The sequence below is a fragment of the Crassostrea angulata genome, chromosome 2 (assembly GCF_025612915.1).
Source record: "Crassostrea angulata isolate pt1a10 chromosome 2, ASM2561291v2, whole genome shotgun sequence".
Classification (NCBI taxonomy): domain Eukaryota; kingdom Metazoa; phylum Mollusca; class Bivalvia; order Ostreida; family Ostreidae; genus Magallana; species Magallana angulata.
The window spans coordinates 30,973,231-30,994,773 of record NC_069112.1 but is presented as its reverse complement, the minus strand read 5'-3'; the positions used below and the strand labels follow the sequence as shown (position 1 = coordinate 30,994,773).

General features: G+C 32.0%; 1 protein-coding gene and 1 pseudogene across 1 annotated transcript in view; both read left to right on the top strand.

The window, feature by feature from the left end:
• The window catches only part of LOC128171734 (putative nuclease HARBI1), a 225,458-nt gene that overhangs the window by 147,925 nt on the left and 55,990 nt on the right, over positions 1-21,543 (top strand). The gene's annotated exons all lie outside the window — the stretch shown is intronic.
• LOC128171727 (BTB/POZ domain-containing protein 2-like) lies at positions 10,419-12,013 on the top strand (annotated as a pseudogene).

The window sequence follows — 21,543 nt, the reverse complement described above, 5'->3', positions numbered from 1 at the left end:
AAACCATCGGAAAACACCCATATTGTGCTACAAAACATCAATTTATCGAAATAATGCAATATTCATGACGTCATTTCTACATTATGACGTCACTGTGGTGATAACCTTTTACACCTTTATTTTCAATATGATTTTAACTATCTTTCAACTTATTTTAAAGCTCTTTCTAAAACTTTGATTTTGGGGGGCAAAAATTGCATAAAACCGCACTTAGTCCTTTGTTTTTCTTGTTTAATTTTAATGTCAACGTTATCAGAAAACTACAATTACAAAAATATTTTAAAATTGATCGTTGGAATAGAAAAACTATAGCATTTAGACATACAACTGAGAGAAAAGTCAGAAAAATAGTTATTTCCCCTTTGCATAGATAAAATATATAAAAATTTGGATATTTAGTATAAAATTATGTGCGAAAATATCTTGAACCTACCAATAATTCTAATTAACTCTATGTGATTATATTCACATAAAATAAATAAATCTATCTTGCACAATATTTAAAGAATTCAAAGTTTTACAAAAAAGTGTGACATCACAGAACTCTGCATCTACTTTTAAATTATTTTTGGCCAGATGGAGAGATACACCAGAGCAATTATGAAGAATATCAGATCAATTACAAAAGAAACTCGCAAAATTAAATGTACACCAAACTGACTAAATTTTGAATTGCTATTGAAAAAAAAACCCAAGAACTCTTAATGCTAAGCTTAAAACAACATACAATCCTATAACAAATTCTTCTCGTCTCTCCATTATAAAATTTTTGTCTCTAACAAAATGGCTACCCCTTTCCTTTCAGTCATGGGTTACCAAATATCACTTTACACACGGACATTATTCCATCAAAAGAATGAACAAACAACTTACTGTCTTTTAATCTTAAAGCTGATGCTTAATGACATATACGCTAAACTTGTAACACAATTAGTAAATCTATAATAATACATAAAAATATATAATTGTTTTTTATTTTATTTATTATAACTTACCTTCATAATAATTATTAAAGCTGTAAGATTTTTTCTACTGCAAAACCAGAACGGTCACAAAATGCTCTACATGCATGAAATTCTGGGAGACAAAAAAATGTTTAACAGCAAAAACCATTGATGAAGATCTCTAGAACATCAATATCAACATCTGAGCAAAATGAGCAAGCCTGGGAATAATCATATGCAGAATAAAAAAGAATAAATCCAACAGGAGTTCCATGATGACTTTTTAATGCGCATAAAAAATAAGTTCCTTGAAGTATTAAACGTATTACAAGATTTGTATCCTTTTATTAAACTAAACCCAACTTGGCCTCCCTGGTTTTTGACAACTCATTGATTTCGTATACATTTGCTTAATCAAGAAATGGCGGATGAATACAATAAGGTGCAATGTAATCATTCACTTAATAATATTTAAAGTTTATCGCTTACATTTTGACTGGAGACCGTGCCCGATAAAAATAAAATTTGATATGTAAATTTATTTGTTATCGGGCATGGTCTCCAAATAAATGTAAGCGATAAACTTATGTAGAGATTTTGTTGCAATTAATAACACGATGATGCAGCAATCGTAGCTACTCGGCAATTTCCGCTAACGAAAAATAACAGCGGAAATGGCCGAGTAGTTAAAATTGGATGATGCAGTTGGATTAGATAGCATGTGTTGTGGATTTGTTTGTAAACAACCATACCATAGGTAATCTTGTTTCAAACGGGAATTGAACAAAATAAAAGTATGTTTTATTATTATAATTATGTATTCAAATTATGAGCCTGTGAAAATTGTTAAAAGACTTTTTAATGTCAATGACCTACTTTTTTACTTAAGGTACCTTACTACACCTTGAAGTAGTTTCTTATATCAGCAGAAAATTCCTTGATTATGATAGATAGCATGATGGAAGTATATGTGTCAAATAGGCCAAATAATGTGCAATTTTAGATAAAAAGTGACATTTTCAAAAATTTCATTCAGTAATCATGAACAAAAGCCCCAGTCTGATTCGAACTCATGACCTGCGGTTCACAAGCCTGATACTTTAACCACTGAGCTCTTACGATATACATCTGAATAAATTGATACGAACAGTTTAACAAAACATTTAAATCGCCATCCTGTGACGTAGTGTCTTGAAAAGTATAAGTCTCGGTGTAGTGAAGTACCTGAATGATCATTGAATATGTTCTGAAAATTTAAGTAAAACCCATAAATATTTTACACTATGATTGAAATTTTCTTAAAGTAGTCCGAGTATCGCACTACGTCATAATAATACGTTACAATAATGGTTCGAGTTTTACAAAGCGTTTTTGATACCCGGTATTGATTTTGCTTAACATCGCTGTTGTAAACAATGGCAATAATAACCAATTAGAGCGGTAATATATGTATTCTATGAGAGATAGAAATGATTAATATTTCGAATGTAATCAATCGTCAATTAATTAACGTTTAAATGATATCTAAAATTGTTGACAAATCTAGGCAGAAAACTGTAGCAAAATGTGATATTATACGGATTTTTGTCTACTTGGTTTAGAGCTTAACGCGTAAAAAGTAATCCGTCAACATAAATTTATTTTACCAAATCTTTTTTCTAAGATGTCAATCTATAGAATAAACACCATGAATTTAAGTTTGAGTCCATAAAATAGTAAAAAAAAATTACCAAACGCGATACTAGCATTGCATTTTCTGTATTCTATTTTGGTAATTTTTTTTAGGAAAAACGGACGTCTGGCAAATTTCATAATTGTCAATAATTTTCGCAAGGGGATAACAAACATACTAGCATGTAAACATACATATTTTCTTTTGTTTATGTATTGCTAGAATGTATATTTATCATTTAAAGCTAAGCTTTTAATGATTGAGCCTATTTAGTGCCGAGTATAGGACTACCTTAATTCTGAAAATAATACAAATTGCTTAACTCTTTAACAAATGAAATACAGTTTATGAATTGTAGTGACATTAAATAGATACAAAGCAATAATTTTTCTCTCAAAAGTTTTATAGATATTCTAGTCCGAATTTTCTCTTTCAGTTTTCAAATTACTACCCATTTTTGATTCAATATAACAAAAACTGAATGATGATAATGCTAAAACATTAAAAGAATTAAACTAAGTATGTTGACCTTTCTCTGCTGGCATAAAATTAATATGAGGTCAATGATCAAAATTTTGAAATATGGTGTCAGCATTTTTCAATATTTTTGTAGTGTGTGCCATAAGATTATCTAAACGAAAAAACAAGTTAAAACCTACAAAAAATATTTCAGTGGAAAGTAAAATCTGAAAAAAAATAGTCCGAATTTCCTCTGTTTTGCTAAAAGTCAAACTCTGTCAGAGCCTAATTCCATAATTTAGTAAAAAATATCGCTTGTTATATCAATAATAATTCATTTTATAAATACTTTTTGTATTTAAAACAAATTTTACTAATGAAATTGAGCTTTTTAACAATTCAGATTTGAGAAATCAAACCCTGAGTAAACAACGTCCTTAAAGCAGAAAGAAAATAATTTATTTTTGAACTTTGAAATTTCTTCGATTTTTGTAACCATGATGAGTTATTGTATTATTAACGCATCACTACCTATTTTATAACAAAATATACCGATTTTTGTTTTTAAAACAGCACAAAACATAATTCATTTCCTTTTTTATTCTAATATTATTTGATATACGACTATTAGTACAGAAATTCAAATTATTGATATCATTCTATTTAAAAGAAAATGTCAGCTCGACGCCTTTGTGGCCGTTCCGGCCTTAGATTATTATTAAGCTAACACAAATGCAAAACATTTCATATATAAAATAAAAGAATACATCAAATAAATTAAATTCGACAAATTGGATAATTTTTAAAATGATTTTAAGATTATTGTTATAGTTTCTATTGATTTGTTTCTATTCCAATCGAAATCATTAAAGACTTAATCTTTGTATATCATCATACGCATTATGCTATTGTCAAGAAATGGAAGTCTCCCTAATTTCTCAAGTTTCTCCTTATAATTTGTTAGATATAAGTGAATCTCTCTAAAATGTTGTTCTAATTTGGTCCCTGAATTGAATTTAAATGGATTTGCAAGGTAAAGATCATTATTTAAATTTAAAATGAGAAATATTTAGATTGACCTTTGTTTAAATGAATCAAATAAAAAAAAATATCGAACCATAGCATTCTGAATCAAAATCAAACCAAATCGAATGAACTCTGAATCATCCCAGGCCTAATTAATACCAAACATTTAATACCTTTTGTTTTTAAATTATTTTTTATTTATTTTTCATTTAAACATATTTGTTTCATAGTTAAAAACTAGATGCTCCCTACCAATCTGGGTTTAGTATACTTATCTCACTAAATACAAATGCCACCTGCCATGCAGTGCTAGGTAGTACTTACTAAGGAAATCATTTTATACATTTCTATTCTAAAAAAAAGAACCCTTAACTACCTACCCTAATTTATTTTGAGATGTTACCAGAACCTCACATATTTTTTTTTTATTTGTCCTAAGGTAAAAAACGCACTTGTATTTTGTCTGTATCTCTTTTGATCCCTTTGCGTAGCTAAATCTGTCAAAATCCATGGTCTTGTCATTCTCTCTGAACATGCTTAAAGCCATGTCAAAATGTTTACAATCTATATGCATGCGCTAATGATCAAAAGGCTGGATTAGCAATATTTATTGTATGGACCGTCAAAAACTATTAATTGTTGCGATGAATTGATACTTTTTAGATTTCACAAAGGGTAATTTTTGCAAAGTTCATATTTTAAAATTGCAACAAAATTCATTTAAGTTGTGGGAAAATGGTCATTTCATGGTTTTTGCACAAAATGGGCTGTAATGTCTCTTTAAATTGCATCCTTCATTTTGTTAAATGATTGGATCCGTGAGTTGTGTGCTTTAATTGTCTATTGATTATGAGTTGTGAACAAGACACCTTTAAATTTAATTCTTCATTTTAATTCATGATCATGTCCGTGGGTTATGTGTTTTTACTGTATATTAATTACGAGCTGCCAACAGGACATTTTAATATGGTATGGTACATTTGCTATATAATTGTGTTCATGAATTTTTGGCGTTTAATGTCTAACGTTAACGAGTTTTAAATAAGATGCTTTTCAATTTGTTTTAAAAACTATATCTATGAGTTATGTGCTTTTAACGTCTACTGATTATGAGTTGTCAACAAGACACTTTCAAATTGCATTTTCCATTTTGATAAATGATTGTCTGCATGGGTTGTGTGCTTTTATTTTCTACAGACTATCAATTACTTTTAAATTGCATTCTTCACTTTGTTAAATCATTGTGTACATTAGTTGTGTGGTCTAATGATTATGAGTTGTGAGCAAGAAACTTTTTAATTTGATAAATGATTATGTCTGTGAGTTATGGGCTTTTAATGTCTTTTGATTATCAGTTGTGAACGAGACACATTTAAATTGCCTTCTTCACTTTCTGAAATAACTGTCCGTGAGTTGTGTGCTTTTAATGTCTATCAATTATGAGTTGTGAACAAGACACTTTAAAATTGTTTTCTTCAATTTGATAAATGATCATGTCTGTGATTTAGGTGCTTTTATTTATCAATTGCGATTTGCCAATAGGACATTTTAAAGGGAATTGGACACGATTTGACTTAAAATGTTCAAATTTTATTTTTCCATTTTCAATGTTTATACTGATAAATATAGAGGTTTAAAATGCTATGTCAAAATTTGAAAGTCAAATTTCAAGTTATAAGCAATATACAGAGTTCATAATTCTTTGTTTTGTAAACGAACTCGAATATTGTCATTTTTACATATGTGTTGTATTGGCGTAAGTTTCAATCAAATGTATCTTTCTTTTGTTGATAATAGTATTTATGAAGATACTGAAATAGTTTAAATGGTTCTTACTTGTCATTTTGTCAAAAAAATGATAATTCTCTTCATTACATTTTTTGTAAACAACTATAAGACTCGAGCTTTGTTTACATAACAACCAATTCTTACCTCTGTATCTCGCTTGTAGCTTGACTTTAACATTCAATATTTTGGTCAATCATTTAAAATGCACCAGTAAACCATTTTATACATAAAAAATAAAAATAACATTTTTGATCTTAAATCGTGTCCAAGTCCCTTTAATATTGTATGGTACATTTTGCTTAATAATTGTGTTCATGAATTATGGGCTTTTAGTGTCTAACGTTAACAAGTTTTAAATAAGACGCTTTTAAATTTGTTTAAAAAAACTATGTCTATGAGTTATGTGCTTTTAGTGTCTATTGATTATGAGTGTCTATTGATTATGAGTTGTGAACAAGACACTTTAAATTGCATTTTTCACTTTGTTAAAATATTGTGTTCTTGAGTTATGTGGTCTAATGTTTATGAGTTGTGAGCAAGTAACTTTTCAATTGTATTCTACATTTTGATACATGATTGTGTCCATGAGTTATGTGCTTTTAATGTCAATCGATTATGAGTTGTGAACAAGACACTTTAAAATTGTAGTCTTCATTTTGATAAATGATCGTGTCTGTGAGTTGTGTAATTTTTTTGTCTATCAATTACGAGTTGCCAATAAGACATTTAAGTATTGATGGTACATCTGCTATATAATATTGGCTTTAAGTGTCTATAGTTACTGAATTACGAAAAAGATGCTTTTAATATTGTATTTCTAATTTGTTTAAAAAATATGGCTAGGAGTTATGTGCTTATAATTTCTACCTATTACGAGTTGTGAATAAGGCACTTCTAAATAGCATTCTTCAATTTGTTTAGTAGTTGTGTCCATGAGTTATGTGCTTTTAATGTCTATTGATTATGAGTTTGGAGCAAGACACTTTCCAACTTTATTCTAAACTTTGATAAATGATCGTGTCTGTGAGTTGTGTGCTTTGAATGTCTATCGATTATGAGTTTGAACATTCAACAAGACACTTTTAGAATTTGATATTCTTCATTTTGCTAAATGTGTCCGTGACTTGTGTGCTTTTTATGTCTATTGATTATGAGTTGTGAGCAAGATACTTTTAAATTGTATTCTTTATTTTGATAAATGATTGTATCCGTTAGTTGTGTGTTTTAATGTCTATAGATATTGAATTGTGAACAAGACACTTTATGATTGTGTCTGTGAGTTATGAGCTTTTAATGTATATCTATTAAGAGTTGCAAATAGAATACCAATCAGAAAAGGGATATTCCAAAGTATGACCCAAACATGTCAACTTCCATCCTCCCTTCTGTATTATTAGGTATGGGATACGTTTTGTTTATTATGAGAAAAAGATATAACTTCAGGTGCCTGTGCATATACCGTATGCTCAAAACTATGACAATTCTTCTTTTTTTTTTCTATAAAAACCCTGTACTAAACAATTTCTATTCAGCAAATTTCTCACCGAAGCCTCCAGCGACAATAAATGTGACCGAGTGTACATTTGTTGTTATACATAGAATCATTCATTCAATATTTTGCAATTTCTCTTCCAAAAGATAATGCAACGATTTTCTTTAACAGTATCTGAATAAATATTGCTTTCACATATACTTCTTATTTTAATTCTTTTATGAAATATTTGTTAAATTTAGCTGGAATAAGTATTGTCCGCGAAAGCAATGCAGAGAAGTTGACAAATACAGCACTATGTATATTTGACACATATTTGAATTGCTCTGTGAGAAACACACTTCAAAAATCAATAATGGTTAAACTTCCAAAAATGAACTATTAAAACAATTAATGTTATATTTATTAGATATTGAATTTCTGTTTGCTCTTAGATTACCAACGTCTTGGAGACTAAAACATCAAAACGCAGAATCATCACATTATCTGACCAAACAGGATCACTTGACGTCAATAAACTTACCAACCAATACGATTATGTAACTATCATATGCTTAACAGTGGATGTCTACATGGGAAGAGTTTCGTTGAATTCCATCAAATCCACGACACTGCAGGTATCTATTTAAACCAGGAAAAATGTCAATAAAATATACAAAACACTAGCAGACCCTTAATATGATATTTCATAACAATTTCCTTGCAGAAAAGTACTGATTATTTAAGCTGTTTACCAAAATATTTCCATAGCAGTTTTTATCAACAAATAATCATTCCACAACTTAAAATTTTAACATAGTAAAAATCATACTTATCATATATATATTGCAAGAATTATTCTTATGCAAATCTGATGTCAACTTTAAGAATTTTCCCTTAGACTTACCTTTTAGACATATATTTGTCACTTTCCTCTACAACTAATTTTATATATTGAAATGCAGATCCACTTTTCCATGGAAAATCTGATATAAGGAGTATTATAAATCAAATTAGCTAAATAAAATTCTTCTGTTATTAAACCTAAATTTCAATCCTACAAACCAATGAAAGTGTTTTCATACAGATAATTGATTTTTAATGTTCCCGCCATGAAATGGCCAGGACATAATGTTACCCGTTTTATCAATCTGTCATTCCATCATTAATGACCTATGATCAATGTCTTAAAAACTGTTGCACTCATTAATTCATATAATGGATTTGACAAAAAATTATCCACTCACTGAAATTTTAAACTGCTTACACTAACAGATATAAATATTTGAAAACAAAATATTAGAATAAAATGAAATTATCAAAATTGTATTATTTCATATGCCTTTTCATCAATAGCACAGATAAAATGACACAGCAATGATTTAAATTAATTATATGCGATGACACATGAAAACATGCATAGTATATAACTTCAATTTCATTCCTTATTTCCATATCAATTTTGTACATACTCCCAAAAAAGTGGGGGGCCAACTCTATGATAATTCAATTTTTTATATTTTAAAAACAGTTGTTGCTGCGAGAAAAATTGAAAAAGCCCCCCCCCCCCCCCCCCCCCCGACGCTACGTGCCTGTATGTAAAAAAATCACAAAAAGGGGCCCAAGATACAAAGCTAATATCCTAATCTATGCACATGATAAGTGTAAGTTTTAGTGGTTCTATTATTTTATGTTTAACCTACAGTTGTATATTGATTTTTTATCGAGTAATATAAATTAACAGGACATTACACATTTATAGCTTCATTATAAGTAATCTCTCTCTCTCTCTCTCCGAATCGACTGGAAATCTTCTGTTATGTATGGATAGTATTTAATATGCTCCAAGAATTTTTTGTTTCAAATCATATTCTTTTAAAAATCTAGCTATCGTACGTAGGCATGAAATAACATGGTTAATATTGACGGATCTCCGACTGTAACGCCTGCATTGTACACACGATAGTTTAAGAGGAATCTCGGGCTAAATATTAAAAAACCTATTCTACAAATTAAAGCACTTGTTTAGCTCATTTAAAAAATATTTTCAGCAAATTACCTTTGAACAAACATACAGATGTGTGGCTTTTCCTCTCTCGTTCAATATGCTTTCGTTTAACTGGTTGTGTGGCCTCCCACACAACCGTATCCACCTCTTCGCTTTTTCTAGTTGCCTGCCTGGTTTAGGAGAAGGAATGAATCGTATCCCCCCTCGATCGGGGTACCTGTTGTCTGTGTTACATGTACCCCAACAACGCCGTTTAACCATGATTGTCAGTGAAATCATACAACCTTTAAAGTCGAAAGTTGTCGGGCAAAATGGCGGCGCGTCTTTGGATACATGTACTGAGCTGCGTCATTTCATTGGCTCACGTGACATGTCAATCCAAATTCCGCGATCCGCCAATTTCTTGTATTGTCTGACTGGTGTTTCACTATCTATAGAACCTTTAAACTTGGTTGTAATATTATGTAAATCGTGTGGCAGTTGGACAGAGCGCATATTTAAATGGTTTGAAACACTGACAGTAGGATCTGTCTGCCTACTCAAACTCAAGGTTGCATGCCCAGTCTCGATTATGACTTCATGCTTCATATGTAGGCCTAAAACATAACAGTAATCGTTTCTTCGGAAATAGCTGAAGAAAAGTATGTATGTAATTCTGAGATTTTTACAATTCTTCTTTTAACGCTTAGGTATTTCATAAGCTGTTAAATTCTCTATTTATACTTTATTCAGACATTTTAGTCAGTATTTTAAAGATCTGTTCCTCGATGAAATGTGTTTATTTTTGCCATCTATTAATTTGATAAGATATGCATGTACATTTACGGGAAAATAGTCTATGAATCTCCTAATGAAAGCACCCCGATGGAAGTATATGTTTTGCATAGTCAATTATTTTCAATGAAATTACTTTCATTTGAAAACTTGGAAAAGTTGGGAGGGGGGGGGGGGGGGTTGAAAGCATTTGCTTTGCGATAATCAAGATTGATACAGTGGTAGCCTTGATTATGTAGAAAAAAAAATTAGTGGAAGTACATATAATATGAAGAGTTGACTACTGCTTGAAATAGTCACACATAAAGCAATTGGAATTTATTTTGACTAAGGAACATCTTGACATTTTATCCAGCTGTGATGGCAAGACTGGGTGAGAAGCTTATTAAAGCTTTCCATCAGCAAGAGTTTTTTTACGTTCTGGAAATTTCATTATCAGATGGAACTACCCTGAGGGCACACAGGACAGTTGTTATACTCGGCTGTGATTGGTTTAGAACATGTTTGAGTGCAAATTGGGATCCAAACCAATCAAAAAAGGCAGTTGTTTGTCATGATTTGTTGCCTTCATAAACAAGAGATGTTATTGAATTTCTGTACACACATGATATTGATTTATCATTTGAAAATGTTGAGGATATGATACAGGCATCACAGTTTTATATGATTACAGATTTGTCTGTGAAATGTTTAGATTTTCTTCAACAGTCCATATGTGTTGATAAAGCCTTGCTTGTTTTACATATTGCGCACAAATTTGGTTTGAAAGATGTTGTTACATCATCATCATTGTTATACATTGACAAATATTCAAGAGATATTCTGTCCAATAGTCCTGCAAATGAGATGTTTTTTCCAATACCCTTTAGATCTAGTTAATTTGATGCTTAAGCGAAAAACACTGTGTATGCATGAAGAGAAGCTATTTTTGTTGAGAGTGAAGTGGATGCAGAAATGTTTTGGACACTTGGGAAAAAATTTGTTCCAAATATCATGTTTGGCAGAATGTCCGCCTCTTTTTTCATTGAAAATGGTGTGAACAAAAAATATTATTAGTGATGATTTTGCAATGAAAATGGTATTATATTTAAATTCATTGAATGTTTGTAAGGACACTGTTGGTCCAGCTTTTCATTCTCGTATGTGCGAGTCAGACAAGGACATTAAGATTGTTAGGTATTTTTCAAGAAGTCCAAGAAATACGTGGAAATGCGATGAACTAAATGGGGATAGACTTGTAGTTTCTGTAGATAAAAATATGCAACTTCATGGAATCATTTTGTATGGCAACTACAATGTCTCAGTCTTAGTTGTAATAGCATTATCGTGTGATGAAAATATTCTTCTGAAGGAAAAAGTACGTGAAGAGTTGACTGAAGAGTGTGAATTTTCATTTATTTTTGCAAACAATGTTACTTTAGAAAAAGATATGTTGTATACTGTTGCTGTGCACATGTCTGGATGTGATGTGTATTTTGGCATTGATGGGTTATCAACTATTAAAACAGCCTTTAAAGTAAACAAAACTGTGACAGTAACATTTTCTGACAGTATGCGTAGTCTTACAAACACAAGAAGAGGACAGATTAAAGAAATTATTTTGCATTGATAATTACAGAAAATGTGTACATTGATATAATGTACTTCTTGTGTATAACACGTACAAATCAAATAAAAGAATGTTCTTTTATGCATATAGCTATATGTATTCATCTGATAACAGTTGTAGCTGTTTATATTGTTTTATAGGAGACATTATTGTGGCTGCTTATGTAGCAATAAAGCGGTACCTTCATCACCTGCATAATTATGGAGTTGTTGTCTCTCACACAAGGGCTCTCTGTATGAACATTTTCTAAAACAAGGCAAGATATTAAAAAAAAAGTTGATAAAACAAGATTATCAGCAATCTTGAATGAAGTCATCATCTTGTAAGTTCATCATTTTGTAAGGTGTCCCATATCGCCCTAAGCTTGAGTTTAACCTGCAATAGACGTGAGTCCCATCCAGGTCAAGACTCTCATCCACGTAGCACCAGAGACCATGTATAAAGACAAATACATTAGTCAAACTTTCAAAGAAAACAAGAAGAAATATATCTTTTATCACATAACTAATTAAATCACAATTCATTACAAACTGACTCACCTAATTCTTAAAAAGTGTTTAATGTTAATTAAAAATCTAACTTTAGAAATATCTTAGGAGTCAAAATTATTTTAGAAATTTTTTCTCTATTCATATAGAATTAAATATTAAAATTATGATTGTGTTTAATTCTATATATTGTACATTGTATACTGCTGATTAACACACTGTCTCTTTAAAATTCACATGGGTCCAATTGACACGGGCCGAAAAGATCAGGGGTAGATAAAAGAAAGCACCCATTAACGTTGTTTACAAAGTGAAAGTAGTTCACTAATTGGTTTAAAATAACTTTTGATTGTAAATATACTTTTCGCTCGATGTAGGAAGTTTTGTTTCTAAAATATCAAACATTTGTGCATTGTCAATATTTGATATGGATACAAAATTATCTGTTTTGCACGTTGTTATATTTCATAACCAAATTGAGTGTGTAGGCCTAACTATCGCAAGTGTCTCCGTGGAAGTGTATTCATCCGCCGAATCCAGACATTTTGTTTACAATAAAATATGAGCATTTTCAAAGACCTGAACCATTTCGTATCTCGCAGCAATGTTAAGGCGTCCCGATGCTAAAATACGGCTGGAAAACGATATTATTTGAATCATCGCAAAAATACTTTCACCGGGAGTATTTCTTAAAATATATGTTACATTTATTGACACCGATGTTAAACATTATATTTGAAACATTTTGTGACGTCATATGTTCTTTGTAATCACGTGACGGGCGAATCCTAATATTGAAAATGATCTTTTTAAATCGCATCGGCGCAAGTGATTAATGACATTAAATCATACATATTTTTAAGAAAAATTCTTTGTTAAGTCATATACTTTGAAGTTCTTGCTAGGGAAAGAAATAGATATTTCGTTTATGGAAGATATTGTTGAAACATTCCAGAAAATCATCAAAATAATGCACATTTTTACTAATCAAAAGCGATTTACAAAAAATTGGGATTAATCCGTATGTTTCCGTAGCACGATTCACATTGTTACTTATATTCTCTACCAATGTTACGTAAAAAATTCTAAAATTGTGTTGATCTTTCACCTGCGCCAAGCTGGTTTTACATGCATTAAAATTTCTTCATTCAGTTGTTTACACGTAGCAGGGAGAGTCTTCAAACCACTAGTTTATAAATAGTCTTTTACTTATAACGAAGCTTTGCAACTGCCGATTATTTGATACTGGTTTTTGATATGAGTGAATTCTGTACGTCTAGCATTAACGGCAGCATCTATGTAAAGGAAACATGCGGATTTATAGTGGTTTGATGTAATTCACTTTAAACGTTGAGATACATTCCCTGAGAACTATCGACAGGAATGCAGATCGTGACGTCAAAGTTAATTATGACGTCATATCGTATGAAGTACAGACAAGTGACTTTCTACACATCGCTGTAAAATCCATCGGGAAGCCTTAACATGCCCGCGCTGCCAACTTGTTTTGTTGACGTACAGTACTGCTCGAAATTGAAGTATGTCGTCTATAAATTTTCTTCAAACACATAAGAAAACTTTGCACTCATTTAAGGTTGTTTGGCTCCTTAAAATTTGCAACTTCCGGAGGTACGATCCGTAGATGGCTTTCGAGCTTTGCTCGACGCCATAAAAATACATAAGGTGTCGTAATCCATTTAACATCCGAACTTCGGTATATGTGTATCCGATGGAGTGCAGGCTGTAAGTTCGGTATTACCGTCCACTGGACACGAAATTTAATAAAGGGGACTACCGCATGACTAATCCGGGGATCTAAACTAGAGTATCGTTAAATGTACTTCAACGGTTACGGTTGATCACCTCCTGTTACAATTTTTTTTTTCATCTATTCACATTACCCCTTTCCCCGACCTTAAGGATCCTTCCATTGTTTATTTACACATTAAACTCAATATTTAATCCCTCTCCTATATATCCCTCCTTCAGGGTATGAATGGTAATGCAGATCACCCCCCCCCCCCCCATTTGATTCCATTCATATTAGCCTAATTTTTCATCTCCTAAATGCCCCCTCTCATTTGTTGGTATTTACAATAGTTCCGATTGTTTTTCCCATGCTATACCCCTCCTTTACACTTCGAAAGAAATAAAACCGTTGTTAACTCCCCCCCCCCCTCCCCTCTAATTAGTACCCTCCCTTATCCAGATAATCCTCCATTGTAATTCACACAATAGTCTCATCGTTACCCTTCTTATTATTATCCTGCGTATTAAAAAATAAAAAAAATTGGAAGGCAGGAAAGAGAGGTATTGAACGCAATGAGGGGTTAAAGTACGTACATACCTACAACAACAAAAAAGGTAAGAATTACCTTTTAGTTCGGCTGAAGAGGCAATCACATGTCTCAACTGATTTATAAGGACGGATTTGGAAACTCCTCTTGCGGTCTTCTTTTCTCATCCATTTGCCTATCGCAACGAGTACATCTTAGGTCGAAGTCCTACGTCTTCAAGAGACCTACACCTTAGTGAAAGAAAACTTACAAAAGAACCAACAAAAGCAGAAAGAGCATTACGACTGTGCTTCCTAAGAAACACATAACACCGAATGTGACAATGTCTGGCTATACACTCCTGTAACCAAACTAGGACTGTCCGCAAAAATTATCACACCACTGGCACGGACCATACGAAGTTTTAGCGAGATTGTCCGATGTGACGTACAAAATTAAAAACCCAGATCACAAACCAAAGACTTTAACGTCACATGTAAACAGAATAAAATGTTTAAAAGTGTTAAACCGAACGATCGCCCGGACGACCACGATTATGACCCTGATCAAACGCCGAGGTGTTGATCAAGAAATGGTAAATATACTGGACCTAATGAGGCAAAGAAATGACAACAGGCGACTAGAGAAATGTTTATTTAGTTCAATTTAAAACCGGCAAAACCCAGTGGGACAACGAAAATGAAATTAGGAATTTTCAAATTTTGAAGACTAAATTCAATCTAAGAAATAAACGTATGGATGTATAGCATTGAACAGAGGGATTTCATTAATTTGAGAATCTAAAAATGTCTCAATATTCTTATTTATTGCATAACAAATAAAGACCACTTCATGTATACTGATTAGTATATAAATTGCATGCCTAAATGGCATCAGATTGGTTCAGCTCATCAGCAGTTGTTACTCCAGAAACAATCACATACGAAACAGGTGCCCACCCTCCCAAGTCAAATGTAGGTCAAATAACAACAGCCACGTGCGGTACATCTGTAAGTGGTTTATTTAATTATTTTTTGGTCAGATATGACATGTCAGATATGACAAGTATGTTTTGTAATACTTATGAGGTTTTTAAATGTATATTTTGTAGTGGTTATTGAAAGTTTTCTTGATGACATGAGCTTGGGTCAGAAACAGTTGTAACTACATGAACTATGACATGCAATATGGTTGCCAACCCTCCCAAATCAGATGTAGGTCATATGACAAGAACAATGTGTGACGCATCTTCAGGTGATTTACAACTGTTTTTTTTTACTTCTGAATTTAATCGTCAAATAATAACAAGCGTGTCTTATAATACAAATCAGCTTTTTACATGTTTACTTTAATTTAAGTTGTGGTACCTGTATAAATTATTGCATGCGATAAGGTTGCCTATGGTCTCAAAACATACGTAGGTCAGATGATAACGGCCACGTGTGATACATCTTAAGGTGATTTACTTTTATTTTAATTCTGAATTTAACTGTCAGGTGTGAAAAGTATGTCTTGTAATCTTGATGAAGTGTTTATTTCCATAAAAGTAGTCATTAAAAGTATTGATATTGTCATGCATACCATATAGTTCAGAAACAGTTGTTATCAAATGCAATAGAGTTGCCCATCCTCCCAAATCAGATGAAGGTCAGATGAAAAAGACCATTTGCGATATATCTGCTGCTGAGTTTTCAAATGACCTTTTGAATTTTTCTTCCGGTAGTGAATATATATACCTCATATACCTGATGAATGGGATGAAAGTGACTTAGAAAACAGTGAATCTTCACCAATAAGAAAAAAAAATGTAATCCCCGAAATACTCTGAAGGAAAAACTGGGTAAAGAACTAAATGCCGGAAAGATAGAATCTTAAAAGAACAGAATATAGCTGAAAATCATTAAGTAATTAGCAATATCGATAGATCAGTGGAGTATTCGGATTTCAGTGCACTTAAGCCATCGTTGCTTACAGTGCCAATGTTATGGAATCCCTTGCTACACGTACATGTTTACGTCGATTTGCTAAACCTCTCTAATAAGTAACAGAGATCGATGAATATGACCTTATTCAGCAAAAATTGATTCATGCTCTTTACCTTAGATTGCAATGAAGAATATCTGTTTTGGAAAAGAGATTGACTTAGTGGCATGCGGAAAGCAGAGGGGCTGAAGACAGAGGTGGCGGTCAAGGAAATACTGGTCAACGAAATAAACTCTCAAAGCCAATTATCAAGCACGAATTAGAACTCACAGTGTAGTAAGTCACCCGACCATTATCCAAATATTGCCTTATTGTCTATACAATTATAATGTCATTTCTATCTACAGCATAGGTAATATACCTCTTCCTTTTTTTTAAATTGATTAAGTATTATATTACAGCAAACACGTGAACTGACAGTCGGATAAGACTTTAAAAGACATGTGAATGCTGAATGTGCGAACGTCTGTATTTGCTGAATATGTGAACGTCTGTATTAATGTTTATAGAAAAAATTAAGCCGCTTGTGGCGAAGATTCAGGAACAGAGAACAGACAGAACATAACTAGGCAAATAGAGGAACACAGACCGTACTCGGTTTAAAGGGACTTACGTGGTTTTCATACCTCCCGAACTTCAGTATCATTCGAGGAGCAGGATTTGATAACATATTGTGTGTCCTTCTTGGAGTCGTCAAGATGCTGCTGACGTTATTGATTGATAAATCGCACGGGAACATTATCTTCAAAACATCAGCAAGTGGACCAACGCCTTCTTGGCATCAAACCAGCAAGTTACATCTCAAGGACGCAAAGATCTCTGAATGATGTTCCCAATTTAAGGCTGCCGAGTTCAAGAACTTCCTCCTTTATTATGGCCTGCCTTGGTTTTACGGAATATTGCCAGATGAACAAATTGCTATTAAGGTATCCGATCCATTAAATAGCCTCAGATTCAATTAATCTGGGTGCGTAACAGATATGTATGGGCTTAATACTCAGTATATTTGGACATTATTTTTCATTTCAAGTATCAATATGTTAGAGTGGATTGTGCCCTAATTAATGACCTTTTCCTTTTTTGGAAGAGTTGTCCCCCCTTAGCCTTTATTCTATAAAAATTAATTCTTAATAATCTACACGGTATAAAATTTATTTTCAATAGTTTTTGTATCCCTAATGATAAAATACACCTTTCCACCGAAGCATTTTTAGTATATTCCTAGTAATTACTTTTTTTAACAAATGTGCTTGTCTCCATTGACCTTAATGCAGTCTTCATAAATTAATTACTGCTTAGTTAATAATATTTTTGAAAATTTCCCTCGGTAAATCTTTTTCTACTCTTAAATGCTTTAAATAAATATCAAAGTATTAAATACACGATTGATATTGAAGGTTTGAAAAAATTGGTCCAAATATGGATCGGATACCTTAAGGTATCCGATGTCCAACGACCACATTTTGCACCTAATAAATGATTGTTCTGATATTCTTAGTCAAGATTTCATTTTTAAGGTGTTAAGTAAAAAGTAAGTAAGTAAAAAAAAAACCACCAAAGGAATTTTCAAAATTTTGATAATGGTCCAACTAATTACACCTTGAATATTGCATTGAAGTGTATGGGTTCTCCCTCATCGTGTTTTCCATATTCCTACATTCTTCTACAGAGAAAGATAGCATCAATCAACATCCTCCACTTTCGGCAGATGATTTTGGAATTTGTGCTCAACATTCCTGTGCTTGAAGGAGAAAGATACTCAATATCTAACGCACAATCTTCTACTCAATTTGACAGAAAAAGTGGTGGACCTTGGACTACTGTTGGCATCATCATGCTTCTATTTTAAAGACTTTAATGGACAACTTCGGCGTCTTTTCCATGGCACTTAGCATATTGCAACTCAGATTGCTCTAGGGTTCATCAAAGTCTTCCAAAGCTGGCAAAGTCACTAAAGCATGGGAACTAGTAAGACGGATCTTTATGAAAATTTATGGGAAAATGCAGAGGACCAGTTAATATATTGGAAATGGTTTTTTGTTGTTGGTGCTTCTTACAACAATGAAGAAGCAATTTGTTTTACACTTGGATACTTTTTTTCATTTCTTCAAACGACTGCCCATAGGTCAGAAAATTGTTCATAGTACAAATCCACTCTAAGAAGAAACATTGCCATTATTTAATACAAAGACAATTTGGTGGAGTGAAAACTTTTGTGAAAGTGATTGCAAATGAAGAGACACATTACCTTGTGCTCTTCCACCCGATGGAAAGGTCCACTGTTACAGTACCTAACTGCCAAAAGAGCTGCAAGTTGCCACTTCTTATCATTGAGCCACCAACAAGAAGACACATTGTAGCTATGCCATTGAAGGTCATTTGTGATGTATGTGTATGCATTTTGTTGAGCAATGCATATTGTTTTGTCAACACCGAATAGGATTGAGGATGAGTGAGGAACTGTACACTTATCCTAAACTGTTTGATTTGATTAGACTGAGGCGTTAAAACCTGGTGACGTTGAACCACTAATGGTTAAGCAAACTAGGTGGTGAAATACTGTCGAGTTCTGACGAAGATATGTCTATTTTTCATATTAGCAATGCGGGTTTGCTTTGTGAATCTGTCACAAACAACTGCTCTATACTTTTCATCACAAATCGCTTGAACACTGCAACCTAAAACGCAAACAACCCCTAATAATAAAATTTATTTTCTTTTGAAATATAAATCAGATTATTATAGCAATGAACAAACCTAACTGTACTATAAATAAATCTGGGAAATTTCATTCCCCGTATACATTGTGACGTCATACTTTTTTCTCATTGCGTCACATTCTACAACGGTTGTATACAGATCAGCTGGGTAGACTGAGTGAAGAAAAATCCCACCCACCCACTCCACGTTCTAATTATAGTCAATAGTAAAACTACTACATTTGTACATATTTAATAACGCTTTCTGTCGTAGTTTTATTTATATTTTCAGATTCCTACCAGAATACTCCAATAGATGATTGTCTGTTATTAGATTAGACACTGTGTGTTGAACTTTGCAAAGACGGGAGGACACCTCAGTCCTGAGATCCTGTCATCGTCACGACCTTGGAAGAAATACTGGTGTTACTTGGACATTGTAATTTCAATTATTTGCGATTTTTCGCGACTCTTTTGGTTTTATAGATTTAATAGCAAAATAATACTGTGTATCTGTTCCCAGTACCAGTGTTGTTTTGTCTATATTATGAATGTCAACCATTGATGACCATTATATCATCCATCACTCATTATGCAACATTAAGACAATTAGTCAACATCATACATTAAAGCTTCATGCTCATTATACATTATGACATTATACATTACATTATTGGCTAAATGATTTTGAAAGATAATGTATAATGACATAATGTAATGTATAATGTAATGCATACTGTAATCTATAATGTAATGCATAATGTAATGTTTTAATGATAGGGCTAGCCATTTTACATACGGCAGTCCTAAGGCCGTGGCCACGTTCGCCAACAAAATAAAACATATAGATTAACATTTTACATTTGCCTTCATTGTCTATAATAATACAATAATATTAGTAACGACATTTTCGATTGTTGTGTTTTTTCGCTCCGGTGTTAGGTAAAACTAGTTTCATTTACGTTTAAATCAAACAAAAAAATCTATAAATCTTATTGAATAAAACAAAGTAAAAAAAAATAAAAATTATAAAAAGCATAAAAATAATTTTGTACATTCTCATAAAATGCTTAAAACTATTTAATGTATTCTTAAGTTTCTAAAGTTTGATAACTTTTAGCACTAGATTTTCCCAAAACCAGATCCTAGACTTTGGCTGGTATAGACTTTGATGCGTGGTAAAAGTAGGTAATTTGTAAAGGAGTGGGTAAAACAAAAATTGTCATGTATGATCTTTACTTGATCCATGTGTCCTTAAGGCTATGTAAATAACATAATAACGGTGTGAACATATACCTAAAACAAATTACTTTATGTTCATGAATATAGATAGATCATTTATAAATTGACTGACATGTCACGTGCAATTCTTTTATTATGACACTCTTTTTAACGTATATTACCCACCATATGTATGTATATAGGTAGATTGTGTAGCACTTGAACACCGCATCAAGATGAATCGAAAAGAATTGTTTTTTGATATTTTGAATATTTTGGTAAGGGTTTAAATACGGTATAGGTGCACGTTTTTTAAATTATGTAAATTACATAACGGTGTGAACATCTACCTAAAACAAGTTACTTTTTTGTTCATGAATATAGATCGATACTTTATGAATTGACAGACGTGCCAACATGCAATTCTTTTATTATGACACTCTTTTAACCGTATATTACCCACCATATGTATGTATATAGGTAGATTGTGTAGCACTTAAACACCGCATCAAGATGAATCGAGAAGAATTGTTTTTTGATATTTTGAATATTTTGGTAAGCGTTTAAACACGGTAAACGTGCACGTTTTTTTTTAATTTTTAAAATTTTATATATTAAATGTATATTTAAAGTTTTATTGATTTTTCTTTTCAGAAACGTATTACATTATCATCATCGATGGACTCTGCTATAGAACAGGGTCCTGGACCAAACGAAAAAGAGAAGGAGAAAGATACTGCTGGGGAGGAGCAAAATGATAGTGAGGCGGTATCTCCCCTGCATGTTGAGGACTGTGACAGTGTAAGATAATTTTTAAGTATGATTTTGCCAACCAAAAATAGTAAAAAAAAAAAACCAAACAACAACCGGCTTTTTTTTTGCATTTATTTTCGTATTTTTACCATATAAAACAAACTAACAAATTATACATTTCATAATTATTCTACACAAATAGTGAAATGTAAAATTTTATAATTATGTATAAGACTAAACTGTTTTATCGACATAATAGTATTTGTAAACATGTTTTTCCCCATAGTTCAAAGGCGAAGATGGAAAATGCAGCATTGTATATCACAGTGATTAATGTAAGACTATTTGATCAATTCAACAGAATTGTTTTCT